We start from the raw sequence: 15,831 nt of genomic DNA, 5'->3' as shown, positions 1-15,831 counted from the left end.
ATTGTAAACCTTAGCTTGACCAATGCGCTCGAACGGACATGTCTTCATAAACTCTCAGAAGCGTTAGGACAACAGGTGAAGCGACTGGTAGCCGCAGACTATCCTGACCATGTAATCGTTACTGTCGCAGAGAGCATGCGCAAAAAATTTCGAGCATGTAAGAAGGAAAATCATGAGCCTGAAAAGGGCAAAAAAGAAAAAGTGGCTGTTATTCCATATATACACAGAACATCGCCTAACTTGAAAAGAATCGCGCAAAAAGCAAGCATTAAGGTGATGTTTTCTGCTCCTGCAAAATTAAACAGTATTTGCCGTTTGACGAGGCCATACAATTGAATGAACCGGGAAAAAGGTTGTCAGAAGAAGCACAGAACTAAGTATATCGATTGTATTGAAAATGTTGTGTATCAGATTCCTCTCACATGTGGTAGATATTATGTGGGTCAGACGGGTCGTTGTGCTAACGATAGAATCAGAGAGCATGACAACTCATCTTGAGATATTTGCGCAGGCACACGGGGACACAGAAGAGACACACAGACGGGCGCAATCTAACAACTGGCTTATTTTTTTGAAAAACGTTCACTTAACAACCCTCGGAACTGCGCACTCTGATCAGAAAACTTCATTTAAATTGCGCACATTGCGCATCTTATCACATGCTCATTGAACAGTAGACAACAGCGAAATTTCCTTCCCAAGCAGGGCAACAGATGGGTGACTAACACACTTTTCTTTCAGCCTGTCAATGTGATAGGCCTCCATTAGTTCTCTTGACGTTCGGTTCCGATGCCTGTACTCCAAAGTAGTGTTATCAAAACAAGGCGAACATGAGCACTCATTGCAATGCAGTGCTAAATGTGTACTGGGGCGACCTTTCAGGCTCGACATGTGCTCCCTTAGCCTCGTGTTAATGCATCTGCCAGTCTGCCCCACATATACATGTCCACACGTCAGAGGAATGCTATACACCACATTATTTGCACATTCGGCAAACTGGAGCTTGTGTTTAATGCTACAATCCTTTTGTACACTGCTCAGTCCGTCACGTTTTTGGTTAACCAACGCGCATACTCCTCCGATTTTGCCTTGGCTGAAAACACCACCTTTACATCGTAACTTCCGGCTCCCTTTTTGATCCTATGTGATAGCCCGTGTACATAAGGGATTGCTACCACCTTAGAGCTAGAATCAGTCTGCCCTCCCGTTTCTATTCTTGGTACCGTTCCCTGTTTTAGCTTCTTTATTAGCCTGATACCTACAGCCAACATCCCGGAAAACGGGTACCCTGCATCCAGGAGCCGAGGACACGTCGTCCTCGCATCCAGCATCCAGGAGTTACACTGCTCATAGTTCGTTTCAGGAACAGGTTGCAGGAACAAGTATCTGGGAGAATGGACCGACCGGACACCTTTGCATATTCTGTTGTTATGTGCATTTTTGTTGACATGTTCTTTTTTTTTTACTTTTTTCCCGAGTTTCAGTATTCAATGTATATCTTTCCCACATGTCACCTTTGCCTCTTGATTTTTTTTAACGTTTTCTTCGTTTTACTCTTATTTTCTACCTTTCTATTTAGATTTTAACAGTTTTGTTTAATTTATTAATTTCATTTTTTAAATGGGAGAGGCTAACCCGCACTAGATGTTTCAACCGCAGACGCCTCGCAGAGCCACACTGGTAGGGCAGGACTCCTGCAACCACACCGACACTTTGACACAGACACGAGGTTTAAACTGTAGTTCTCAAACTGTCTCGTGCGCATGCACAATCTTTGTCGCCGCACACAGGCAACGGGTAAGCGGCAAAAGAACACCCCCCCCCCCCCCTTTTTCCCTCTGGAAGTAACCGCAGAAAACGCGGGATCGGGGCTTGCTCTGCCACGGATGCAACCCTCGCAGCAAGTAATTGCCTGCCGTCCAAGTAAAGGACCGATGTCCCCCCGAGACCTTCAAAGGTGCGTCGCGGAAGCCGCGCTCTGCTTTTTGTTTCCTTTGTGCCATTTTTTATTTTATTTATTTTTATTTTTTATGTATTTATTTTCGCCCGTATCTACGGCACCTGCTCCACTTCGCCGAAAGGGCGCTTGTTTCCCCATTCTCTTCTTTGCCTGCTCTAGCGAATGAGCCGAGAAGAACTGTTTGACACACCATGCGTCACCACTGACAACCTGACTGATTTATTATTTTCTTGCTTTCCTTCATTCAACTAGGACTGACGACGACGATTTGTGGTGTTCGCATAGCGCCGTATTGCTCATAAGCCCTGACGAAGACCGGTGCACCGGTCGAAACTGTTGGCAAATAAAATTAAGATAACCTCTTAGCTGTGCCTCTTCTCTTCGAAAGTACGTTTGGCCCATTGGAAAAGGTTCTTCAGTTCTAAAGCAATGGCTGTCATACATCCCACTTCTGAGCAGTTGTTTGCGCGTTTCCCGCGCGTTCCTATAAGCTGTGCTGCCATCGGAAATTCTTCGATCAAGTACGTAGACAAAACATTCAATCCCCTGGAATCTGGAACTCGCGCGTTCGTTTCGTACCGCGGAGCACGCTTCAACGACGTCCTCGGCCGGCTCCAGCGATTGCCACCGACACTGCCAAGGCTGGTGATTCACGTGGGAACTGTGGACATTGCAGACAATGGTTGCGCGCAGGCCCTGGTGGACTTCAAAGAACTCATGGAGAGAATTCACCAGGAGCGATCACACCTGGAACTTTGCGCCAGCCTGCCGCTACACAGAGCCCCGAACCGCCGACGCTGAGGAGCGAACAAGAAGTTCGTACACTGGTTCAACAGAGAAGCCCCCCGCATCGTAAACCAAGTGCGCCGCCTCTGCCATCGGAAGGAACTGGGTCGCGGTGTCTTCTATATCGAGCACGCCTTCCATGAGACGCCGCCTTGGAGGGTCCTTGCCGCCGACGGCCTTCACCCCAGCTTCGAAGGCATGGCGATGCTGGCGCTCCACTACTGAGGACTGCTCACCACTAGGAACAGCTGCTGGCACCCGCAGAATTCACCGCCGGCCAGGAACTCTGCCCCCACGGGTGCCAGCTGTCCAGTGCCTGCCGAAAACATGGCCTCCGTGGACTCTCCTCATCGCGCACTCCCGTGCCACCTGTTCCGAGGTCCGTCATTGCCTTAATATCGCCGACGACGGCCTACAACCGCTGTAGTTATTCTGAAGCCGCTCGACGACCGACGCAGCCGAAAGTGAACTGACTGCCGAATAGTTCAGGTACGGTCCGTTCCCCCAAACCGTGGTCACGCTCATTTCAGAAAAGTAAGAAGACAACTGATAAACGCGTGAAGTACGATCTGCACTATTTGACGCTGACTGCCTATTTAACATCTAATTCGGTACCGAAAACCTTGTCTCTGAAACTAAATCCAGCAATGACCACAATACATCGAGAAGAACAAGCAGAATGGGAGAACACACTTCAACATCAAAACCTGATGTTGAAATAAAAATGATTCTAAATGAAATGATTCTGGAGATGCCTCGCTGCAGCTCATGCAAGTCATTATTCAGCACAGTGGACGTAAATCTCGCGAGCTTAAAGAGGCTGAGCTTTCACTGAGGCGTCAGTCCGACCTTAGCGAGGAAGAGCTTAATGAAATAGTGGAATATAAAAATCAGAAAGCAGCAATGAGAGACGAGCGCTAGCGTCACAAGCTATAACCGGATGGGGTAACTGAGGCAATTAGTACACATGTAACTATGCCGGCGACACCGATAAAGGCCAACCAGAACTCAGAAACACCTCTTCCGAGTGTGAATAATCATTCTTTAGCACAGTTATCTGCCCCCGAAATAGGCTTCCTTTCAAAGGGCCTTAGATTCGGCCCGGCAAGTGGTAAATGAATTTCAGTTATATCAGGATTTCGATCATTTTGCCAGAAGCCTTCGCCTATGGGAGTACTTTCACGATCATAAACCGAGCAGAACAGCATTCCCCGGTTCATCAGAAAAAACTTCGTCGCCGCCTAAGCTGCGGGAAAATCACCTAGACGTGTATATGTTGGCCATACAAAAGGACATCATAGCGGCTTGCTCAAAAGCAAAGCGCTATCGCAGCAATCTCACCTCGGAAGAGCGCAAATAACTGGAATGCCTGAGGCGTCGAGCAGATCTGTTAATTAAGCCTGCAGATAAGTGTGGCGCAGTAGGAATACTAGATAATAATGACTACCTGAGAGAAGGTTACCGGCAACTTGAGGACAAGAACTTCCATGTGCAACTTGAGGACCCCACTAAATTATTTCGATCAGAAATAAACTGCGAACTAAATTCGCTAAATAAGAATGCAAAGATAACGGCCGATATGCTCAAAGCAATTCAACCAATTCAAGCTGGCCAAGGCCGTTTTTATTTGCTCCCTAAAATCCACAAAGCCAACCACCCCGGCCGTCATATTGTCTCAAGCAATGGCACAGTAACAGAAAGTGTCAAGCGCGCTAGACTTCATTAAGAACATAGTTCCAACTACCGCCTCTTACGTTAAGGACACGAACCTAGTGATGCAGAACTATCGGTAAATTGACTATCGATAGCATCGATAGTTTTCTTGAAACTATCGATAGTGCAGACAAACTATCGATAGTACTACTATCGAGAGACTATTGATAGTGCAATCAGTAGTACCGTGGTTAATATTACTAGCGATATTACTGCCCCGCGTATTTATTGCTTTGTTTTGATGTATTTGGGGTTTCACCCACAAAGACTGTTAGCAACGTTTGACGCAGACCATGCCGTAATGTTTGAGAAACTGCACGATTGTTTGAGATCATTCTGTTAAGATTACGTGCCGGACGCGAATAGTCGAGTTTATTCGAGAGCTTACGCGAGCACCAGCGATAACGCTGGAAGGTTCGATGACTGATGTATAAAATACGACGAGCTGCACCAATGATGAGATTACTCGACGGCCGACGATTGTTCTCGCCGTTATCAGTGCGCAGCGTGTATCGCTTGTATGTTGGGTTTTGATTTTCTGGGCACAAGCTCGCCCAAATAAAGAGCTCCGTATTTCCCAGTCTTTCTGCAGCCTTCTTCCCCATCACAATCACGTGGCAATACTATCGATAGCGGTGAAGAATAACGATACTGTTGCGGGCCGGCCATATTGCCAAATTATTTGTGATAGTTTATTATCAGCTTCGTTTTTTTATTAGCAATTCATGGAGAAAGAAATAGTTATTTCCGCAGTGAAAATGGCGAAATATCTCCATCAATTAATTCACGTCCGAAAGCAACCAGTTACATCTTACAATTAACAAACTTAGTTCATAATGTTTTTTTTTATTTTGAAATCATGAAACGCAATACAAATTTGAAGCCGCCCAGTTCCACCACATGTAACGGCTTCCTTTCCGCTACATTTGAATTGTTTGACTTTATGATTATGTGTCACCAAAGCACTCTGGTGAAGAACTCAAGCATGTCAACTTTCTTGCCCTTTAGCCTGCTCCTACGGATCCAATATGTAACACACGCGCGGGAAACCAAGTTTATCCTGCAATGAGTTCGTGCTGTTGATTTTATACTATCGACAGTACCATCGAAATTTTACTATCGATAGCGCTATCGATAGTATTTTTACCATCGATAGTTCGATGGTGACTCGGCTATCGGTAGTATTGATAGTACCATCGATAGTTCTGCATCACTACACGAATCACTTCCTCCGCGAAATCACGGGACTTGAGGTTCCTGAGGATAGCATCCTTGTGACAATGAACGTAGTTTCACTTTACACAAACATTCCACAGTCAGATGGCATTGTTCCAATGGTGAAAGCTTTCAAGAACGCCAGTACACACTTATGCTTAGCGAGGACACGCTGTCGGCACTACTGCGGTTGGTACTTAGCCACAATAACTTTGAATTTGATAATAAACACTTCCTCCAGATAAACGGTAGAGCTATGAGTACAAAGATGGCTGCTAATTACGCGAATATTTTTGTGGCATCTATTGAAGTGCCTTTTCTTGGAACCAGAACATTGAAGCCTCTCGTCTACAGAAGGTTCTTAGACGATGTATTCATTGTTTGGCACCACTAGAGCACGCATCTGCAACGCAGCGTAAAGTCCCTCTATTTTTCAAAAGTAGCGAAAGGTCTTGATCCAGCCGCCGCGCCCTGCGATAGGTCGGTTGCGACACGTGACCTTTTCGCCTTCGCGCCCCGCCCAAAGGGTCCAGCGACGGCAGCGCTGTGCCGGCGATAGGTACGGATCACTGTTTTCAAGCGTGGAGTGGGGCGATTTTAGCAAGTAGAGAGTACTCCACGCGCCTCTGTCGCATTGTTGTTGCAAACTAGAAGCGTTTATGTACCTATAGTTGAGTGGACGCAGGAATTCCGCGTTTGAATTTAATGTTTGAAGCGTGACGTGCTAGTATGTCGGGTCTCTTTGCCTTCGGTTGCCTCTCCGCGTGGAGGACAGAAAAAAGCTTTTCTTTTTTTTTCGTTCCTCGCGGTGACAAAAATATATGCTGAAGTAAGGCCCAAGAAAATCAGTCGCAAGAAATTTGTGCCCACAGAAAACACCCGGATATGCGAAGTAAGTGATTTTGTAATGGTTATAACTTGAAGCAGCCTTTCGCCTGGCTGGCGTGCTTTTGTGCGTGCATATGCATGAGCATTATCTCAGCAACGCTATTATTGCTTCGGCATTCTTTATGCCGTAGATTTTTGCGCAGTAGTCAATGGAGAGTCTCGCCTCGTATCTCTAACATTAAATTACTCGGAATCCAATAAAGCTGCCTTTGTTTTTCTCACCGAGGTGGCTTCAACACCACAAGCTCACAGGGAAATCTTGTAAGGTACTCAAGTTGCTGATATTCCTCAAATGCAGTGCAACTGAATTTGAGGAATATCAGCCCTTCTCCTAAGAGAGGAATGCATGAGGAATATCCCCTCTTCTCCTAAGTAATCCTCTTAGAGTATAAACAAAATAAGCTTAGTTAAAAATACCGTGTAACCGTGGGAAGACTTCCGAACACTGACAAACACAGTCAAACCAATAATAGCCCTATCGGAAAAACTACCATGGTGGATACTGGAAAAGGTGGTGGATATGGTGGAAATAATGCTGGGTATGCTGTAAATCATGGTGTTATAGTGGACAGTGGTGGGTGGCAAGGTGTACGTTAGCTGGGTAAGGTGGAAAGGATGGTGGACGATGGTGGAGAGTAGCAGCAAAATACTGGGTAGGGGCAGGAGACAGCGCCCACTATGGCGCGAATGGTGGAAAGCAGCGAGGGAATGGTGGGTGAGGAAAATGATGGTGTACCATGCTTCACCATGCTGGAGCTGGAGAAGCTGCACCAAACACCGTCATTATAGTCGAAAGCAGTGGCAACTATGATGAGTATAATGTGAAATATCATTGCAGTGCAAATGAACAGCATTTTGAGCGAGTTGGTAATGCCTAATGGAGCAATGTAAAACTCAATAGACACGATATCGAACTTGTTTTGTATTTGTAATGCACCCCTTGTGAGCGTGCATTTTTTTTTTATTTCTTATTGACTGACATAAAATAAATCTATATTTTTGTGGTGAGTGGTCGAGCCCCTTGAGCTTTCGTTTTCAATGTTACATTTGTTTGCAGTGCCTATTTTATTGATCGCGAAAAAATGCTCAAGAGTGTATTGCCTGATTATTCGTAAATTTTAATACGATTTTCTTGGCTGAGAATATTGATTCGAGCACGAAGAAAAAGCAAAATTAGTGATCACTGGATAGCAGTTAATTTTTGGACTTTCGTGGGATGTACCTACCCGAGACCACGCCTGTTGCGCTTTAACATTCGCGCTGAATTTGCTGCTCGCTCACATTTATGATAAGGCTGGAAGTAAACATCAACATCATGTGCGCTACGGATGTAAATGTTGAGAAAAATGCCCGTGAAATGCATGCTGCAACCGAATCACCTCGCGTAAACAGATTGACAATGTACTGTATTGCAAAAACAATTTGCGGCTTGAGCCGAGAACCTCATTTAGACGGGGGCAAGGTGCAAAGCACAGCCGTATACTTAGATTTTGGCGCACGTAAAGAGCCCCAAGTGGTCGAAATTTCCGGAGCCCCCACACTACGGCGTCTCTCAAAATCATATCGTGCTTTTGGGACGTCGTCAAACCCCAGCAGTTATTATCTGAGCCGAGCAGCTGCTTCCCAGCTCCCTCCTCCTCGCTGCGCTGGTAGCGGCTTACAACCTAGCCTCTGAGATTAATGTCTACTGCCGGTCTCTGAGGCCGTGTTCGCCATAGGCGCAGTCTCAATGGCGGCGGTGACGTCACGTCCGCCATCGTCGGAAGTGAAATTCGTTTAGGCCGTGGCCACTGGCGTCGCCGCTGTCGTCCTCCCAGATTTTTCTTTCCTGTCATGGCGGCGCGCTGCTTACAACGTGATCATGGCGTGGTGATTGTGTTTGTGCTGATGCGGTTGATTTTCGTGCGTGCCCGTGCTTTGTGGTTTATGTTGCGGTCATTGACTTAGGCGGAACATCTTGAATCAGTATGATGCGCGGTACACGGCACACTAAGTGAGCGGCAGGCGCCAGCTTCCCAAGTACGATTCCTTTGTTGGTGATCATCGTCGATGAAGAGTGCCTGAATAGTTTCTCGCAACGCGCGCTGTGGCATGGAGAATCGACGTGACAGTTCGTGCACATGGGAACTCACCATATTGCCTCTAGACCGACGGATGCCTGCAAACGGGGTGGTCAGCCAACGCCGACTCGTTACATCAGCTGAAGACCGGCGGACGTCGCAACGTGTACGCTGCCAGCATGATTCTCTTGCGAAAGGTAGGTGGCTGTGAGTGCTACTCTGTGCACGTTATGCATTATTATTGCTGTATGCGTATTGCCAAGGGATATTGAATACGGTGGTGCTGAATGTCTTTGCATTTGTGTTGAAGCTGCTCCCGCCCGACGTTTGTGAACAGCTTAATCGCTGTTACAAAGTGCTTGAATATGTGAGACGGGCGCACTACCCGCAGTAAAACTGAAAACATAGATCAAATTTTCTACAGCCTCTCGTCTTACACAGGTATTTAACAATCGTCACTGCACTTGTAATAACCAAACTAAAAAAATTATTGCTACTGCCACCGGGTTGTGCTGTGACTGGGAATCGGTGAGGCGCGATACGTTTCATTTGGAGATGCAATAAACAACACTGATTATGCTAGCACCCTTGTGCACTCATAAGTTTTTACGTCGGAAATAACGGGAATTTGTTCAGAATCCGCCCCTGAAGGATGATATAATGTGGTAGGTGGGCTTCCGGGGAAGGCGGAATGGGGCGGGGGTTCGGCACTGCGGCGCTAGCGTCAACTGGCCGGCTGTGTATCCCCGTTGGCTGGCTGCCGGCATCGTCCAATGTGGATTTCTTTTGCCGCTGCAACGTTTGAAAGTTTGGGCTGTGGTTTCGGTGTGTTTTTTTTTTCTCTTGCTCAACGCGGGCTAGCGAATCCCGCGTTCATTTTGCGAGGGTTAGGTTAATTGCCGCGAGAACTGACCCACTTGTGGTTATAATAAGATTTATTTCAAGGGCTACAATCAAGTGAACGCTGCCGACCTGTTGCGAGATGCCGGCACTATTTCGCTTACGGCAACTCGCGAAAAAAATAATATAACAGCCGGTAGTACCTCACCAGCTGTAGTGATTTGTAGTGCAATTTTACTGTATTAATTCAAAAGTCACTTAGTCGTAAGTTCAGCAGACATGTATAAACTGCGCGAAGACGAGCGAAGCGCAGAGAACACACACACCGTGCGCTTCGTGTGTCTGTTTATTTCTGTCTTCTAACGTGTTGTCTTCGCCCAGTTTAAAAGTGTCTGCTGTATCTATGAACCAACTAGCCCAACAACATGCCATACTTGCAACAAGCACTCACTATAGTACTATTTATTTGATTGAAAGGAGCAGTGTAAGACACATCAATATATTGATTATAAACAAATCATTTATATTTTTAATGATGCTTTTTAAATATTTTTCAGGTTGCTTGGAGAAATGTATCTCTTTGTAGCCGCTTCAATTATAGCCACCGAGGAACTACCGTGATGTCGTGGTGAGGGTTTTCTACAAGGGTTTTCTGCAGAAGCTGCTCGTCGAGGCAAAGGAGTAAGCATAACGCCAAGAAATGTAGAAAAGGGAATAAACTTATTCACTGAGCCAGTGTGTTTTTTGCTTAGTGCAAACATGGTATTATTGTGCCTGTTTTGCCTGATAACACATTTGGAACCAAAGCTGAGAGTTACCAATCTGTGGTTAACCTGTATGCCTTTTGTAACAAATATGTTTTGAAATATAACTGAAATAGCATTGAAAGAGAAATAGTTCATTGACAAATATGCCCGCCATCTCCATACCTGCCGCGTACCTTGTACACAGCATAATTTTTAGCCACCAAGGCTACCGTCCACCATCTGCCCACCTAAATTACTGTCCACTATCCACCCACCTTGTCCACCATCCACCACCGTCCACTATCCACCCACCACCGTCCACCATCCACCACCGTCCACTATCCACCCACCATCCACCACCGTCCACCGTCCACCCACTACATTAATCCACTATAATGGTGGATGGTGGTTTCCACCATGTCCACCATTTGACTTTTTCCAATAGGGAGCGCGTATTTTGCGCTACGCAGTACAAGAGCGCTAGGTGCCCGATGAAGTTTCCGAAAGTAGCAGTACGCTGACTACCTGCCTATTTTATTCGCGCTAGAAAACAAGCACTTTTAACTCACCCAAACACCACCTGTTCTTCAAGTTGCGCTAAATGTCAAAATATGCAAAGAAAAAAAAATAAATGCCCTGCATTACTGCTGCTGTGGGGAACCCGCTCGGAATCTGCTTCGGAAACGCACGCGTTTTATTTCAATATTCAACGTGCTCCGGTGCTCGTTAAAGTTATTGTCCCTGTAGTTTGAAAACTGATGAGCAACTTAAGCCACAAATATTAATAATTTAGCGCTTCAAGCCAGCACCGAGTTCGGTTTCAGGCGCCCGCAATATGCATGGGAGCGAGCGGCGCGTCGTCTGCTATCGCTGCTCCTTGGACCCCTCGAGAGGGCGCGCGTGTAGTTGTCGCTACCTTTATAAATATAGGGACCGTAACGCAGCGAGCTCCTCCGCGCCATCTAGGGATCTTTCTGAGAACTAGAGGTGGCTAGGACAGCGCCATCTAGTGAACACTCCAAGAACTAGAGGTGGCTACCTACTACTACTACATACTACAGAGCAGGGACAGACCCACACCCTAAGGAGCTTCGGCCTTAAAAGCAACGGATCGCTATCAATACCATCACTTTAAGAGTAGCCATCCACGACATTTCAAGACAGCCATACCAGACTCACAAGCTCATATCGATACCGCCGAATTCGTTCGGACGTGTGAGATTTCGAAGGTCATTCCAAAAATCTTAAAACGGCCCTTGTGGCAAAGGACTATCCAGAGAGTATTATCGATGATGCTATACGCCGGGCGAGGAATTTAGATAGAAACGAAAGTTTGTGGGGGCCCGAAACCATGCCATTCAAAAACCAAACGAACCTCGTCCTCACGTACTCGTCCACACTACCGCACCTCAACAACGTTCTCTCTAAACATTTTAACATTATGCAGCAGAGTACGCGTTTGTCCTCAGTTTTTTGGAGCCGCCGCGAGTGGTCTACGGCCGCGGAAGGAACATAAAAGACATCCTAATTAGAGCTAAGACGACCAAGTCTGAAAAAAGGCAATCGAGTTGCAAGCCATGTGGAAAACTGCGCTTCCAGGTCTGCAAACATATGCCCACAACCTGTGTTGCCAAGGCTTCGTCCTCTGACATCACATTCAACATCAAGGAACCGCTAAATTGTGACAGTCAGAATGCATTATATATGCTACATTGCGATGTCCGTGGCCAGAAGTATATAGGCCAGACTGGGACGTCGTTTAAGCTACGTCTGAATAACCACAGAGCTCACGCGCGCACTTTGCCAAATCTCCCTTTCTCTAAATATCTGAGTTTGCCAGAACACTCATTGGACAAAATACGCGTCACCCTCCTACAGTCAGGCTTCCACAGTACTCGTGAACGGGAGCAAAGAGAGTCCTTCTTCATCCACAAATATGAAACAGTCACACACGGCATAAATGAAAACATGGGGAGCCTCTATTTCTTCGGTCATGCAAAAGTTAGTAGACGGGAAATGAATCCTGACAATTGTAATTCGTGCTGGATGCTAAAAGGGATTATCGAACAAGTATCTCGGGGAGCAGACCGACCGGACACCTTTGCATATTGTGTTGTTATCTGCATTTTTGTGGACAGGTTCTTTTTTTATTTTTCCCCGAGTTTCATTATTCAGTGTATATCTTTCCCCCATGTGACCTTTGGCTTTTTCATTTTATTGCGTTTTATTCGTTTTATTCCTATTTTATACCTTTCTTTTTATATTTGAACAGTCCTGTTTGTTTAATTAATTTTATTTTTTCAACAGGAGAGGCTGACCCGCACTAGATGTTTCAACCGCAGGCACTTCGGAGAGCCACACTAATAGGGCAAGGTTCCTGCAACCACGCCGCCACTTTGACACAGACACAAGGGTTAAATTGTAGTTCTCAAACGGCCTCGTGCTCATGCACAATATTTGTCGCCACACACACGCAACGGGTAAGCGGCAAAAGAACACCGACCGCCCCCCTCCCTTTTTTCTGTCAGGAAGTAACCGCAGAAGGTGCGGGATCGGGGCTTGCTCTGCCGCTGATGCAACCCTCGCAGCAAGTAGTTACCTGCCGCCCAAGCCATGTCTCCTTCGTCACATTAAGTCGACAGGATCTACCTCACCAGCATCATGAGCCCATCAAAGAAGACGATCAGCCTGCCGAAATACACCGGCGCCGAAGACGACGTCCCCGTGGACAAGTGGTTGCGCCTCTTCGAAGCGAAAGCGAGCAACGTCGCATGGTCCGAACGAGTTCGCATCAAATACATCAGCGAGTAACTGTAAGGTGAGGCATTCCGATGGTACCTCACTGAGTTAAACTTGGCAAAAAACAGCCCAAAATTGACACAGCATGCAAGACGAAGATGGCACAACAACATCGCTGCTGTTGTGCCTTCTTTGTCTTGTGTCCTGTCTCAATTTCGCGCTGTTTTTTGCCATGTTTAACCATGAACCAACTAGCCCAAGCCTCGACCAGAGTAAACCTCACCGAGATTTTCGACATTGAAGGCTCGTGGGAAGGCATGAAGGAAAGCATGAAAGAGCGATTTGCTGAGCCCACCGAAGACCGATTCCGCCAATTGATACACTGCAGACTCAAAAAAAGGACAGCGCGTCAGGCACTACTACGAGGAAAAGACGCGCCTTGGTCGCCTCGCAGAACTGAAGGACGCTCGCAGAATATCAGGCTTGATCGATGGTGTGCCTGAAGAGATCGAAACGCGCCTCGCTGGATTGACGCTCTCTACCCCAGCCAAGTAGCTTGCTGCTGCACTCCAAGCGGAAGTCTCCTTTGTGTTCAAACAGCTCAAGCTGCAATTGCTCAAGGATCCATGCATCAGTGTCCAACAAGTCACCTCAAAACAAACACTTTGAGCCGCGTACACGTACAATTGGAAATAGTGAAGATAAAGCAGGCACTCAAAGCACGCGTTCTCCAAGGAATGATGACTGAATTCTTGCTAGGCCTGGACAACGCCTCCTTTCGCAACCTTTCACTGAACTTGAACATCATGACTTTGCTTCAAGACAACGAAATTCTGCAAACGCCCTTCGGAAATAAAAAGTATGTCTTCAGTGCGGATACATCTCCGCTCGAGTCCGTTGATGTCACGCGTCTTCCGAGGTCGCAGCAAGTGGCTTTGAGAGATCTGCTTCACAGTTACGAGGACATTTTGTCTCAGATGGACTTTGGATGTATTGCGGATGACCGACATCGCATCGTGCTGAGCAACAACGTCCCGATTCACAGACCACTGTATCAATGCTCCCGGCCAGAGAAAGAGGAAATTGTCAGAAATGGACTTACTTGTGAAGCAAGGTGTAGTGCGCCCCTCTTTTTCACCATACGCAGCTCCTGTTATTCTTGCGGAGAAAAAAGGAGAAGGGCGTACTCGCTTAAGCATTGATTACCGAAAGCCTAAGGCTGTCATATCCCTGACTTCCAACCTATTCCCCAAATCGACGATGTGCTGGAATACCTGGGCAAATCGAAATATTTTTCAACATTAGATATTACATCAGGCTATTGGCATGTCAAAATGAACCCATCGACATCCCAAAAACAGCTTTCGTCATGCCGAACAGCCATTAGAAATAGCTTGTTATGCCTTTCGTTTTGAGGCATTCGAAAGAGCTGAGACATTTTTGAGACATTCGAAAGAGCTGTCAAATCAGTGATCTTGTTGCAGAATGTCGTTAATTACTTTGATGATATCGTAGTTTTCTCCGACAGATTTTCTGAGCACTTAAATCGCCTCCAAGCACTTCTGCAACATCTAAAATACCAGAACCTCAAACTAAAGTTGAAGAAGTGTCACTTTACCCAAGATTCTATTGAATAATTGGGTCACAGGGTGTTCCACGGTACCGTATCGCCTAAACGGAGAAATATAGAAGCAGTACTGAGATTCCCAAGACAAAGGTCTCCGAAAGAGCTACAACGTTTTCTCGGCACCGCCACCGTTTACCGCCAGTCTATACCGCATTTCAGTGACAGTTTTTCCGCTTACAAAATTGTTGAATAAGGACAGACCGTGGGAAAGGGACGCTTCTTGCGAACAAGCTTTCGAGGAAATGAAAAATTGTCTGACCGAAGAGTCAATTTTAAGAACATTTTCTTGCGAGAAACCATGCGTATTTTATGGCGACGCATTTAACGACGGCATCGGTGCAGTCCTGAAGCAACGTGATGATGATGACAAAGAACACCCTGTCGCTTATCACTCGCGCAAGCTACCAGCGCACGAATTAACTATGCCATTACAGAGAATCAAAACGGCAAATTGGGCGAGTTGGTAGTTTGCTGAGGGCATCGTTTGCTGAGGGCAGCGCGACCCGGACTGAGGACTGAGAGACACGTACACAAACAAGCGCTGACTGACAACTAATTTATTTCATCACACATGCAGTAAATAAGTACACACACAAAAAAATGATCACGTGACGCGTGTCTGTCGTGATAGGGATTCATTTGATTACATGTTTCAAAAACTGCACTTCTTTATCATGCAGAGCAACCGAAGTCTGGCTGACGCATGCGCTCTGATTTATATGTATGTGGTATGCTTCCACAATTTCGCGAAAGGTTTGGTTAAAATTTCTGTATATTACTCGTGTTTCATAAAACATTGGCTCACAATGGCACGTTCTACAATGTATAGCTAAGTTCGTGCTGGTGTGATTTTTGACGGCTGTGTGGTGCTCCCTGAGACGAACATTAATGCACCGTCCCGTCTGCCCAAAATACTTCCTTCCACATGAGAGTGTGATTGCATAAACTACCCCCATCGTACATGGCACGAACTGCATTTTGTGCTTCATTCAGTCCGGGTCGCGCTGCCCTCAGCAAACGATGCCCTCACCATTACAGAGCTTGAATGCCAACTGTAGTCGACGCCATGAAAGACCATTAACTGTTGTCACCGATCACGCGGCCCTACAACGGCTGAAAAACATCAAAAATCCCCAGGGCTGTCTGTTTCGGTGGGATCTAAAGCTGTATATCTATGACGTGAGCATTCTACACCAAAAAGGCAGCGATAACATCGACGCAGACGCATTTTCTCGGAGTCCTGTGGTTCAACTCCTT

This window comes from Rhipicephalus sanguineus, chromosome 1, assembly GCF_013339695.2.
Source record: "Rhipicephalus sanguineus isolate Rsan-2018 chromosome 1, BIME_Rsan_1.4, whole genome shotgun sequence".
NCBI classification, from domain to species: Eukaryota; Metazoa; Arthropoda; class Arachnida; order Ixodida; family Ixodidae; genus Rhipicephalus; species Rhipicephalus sanguineus.
The sequence above is the reverse complement of the archived record's forward strand: the minus strand, read 5'-3'. Positions refer to the sequence as shown.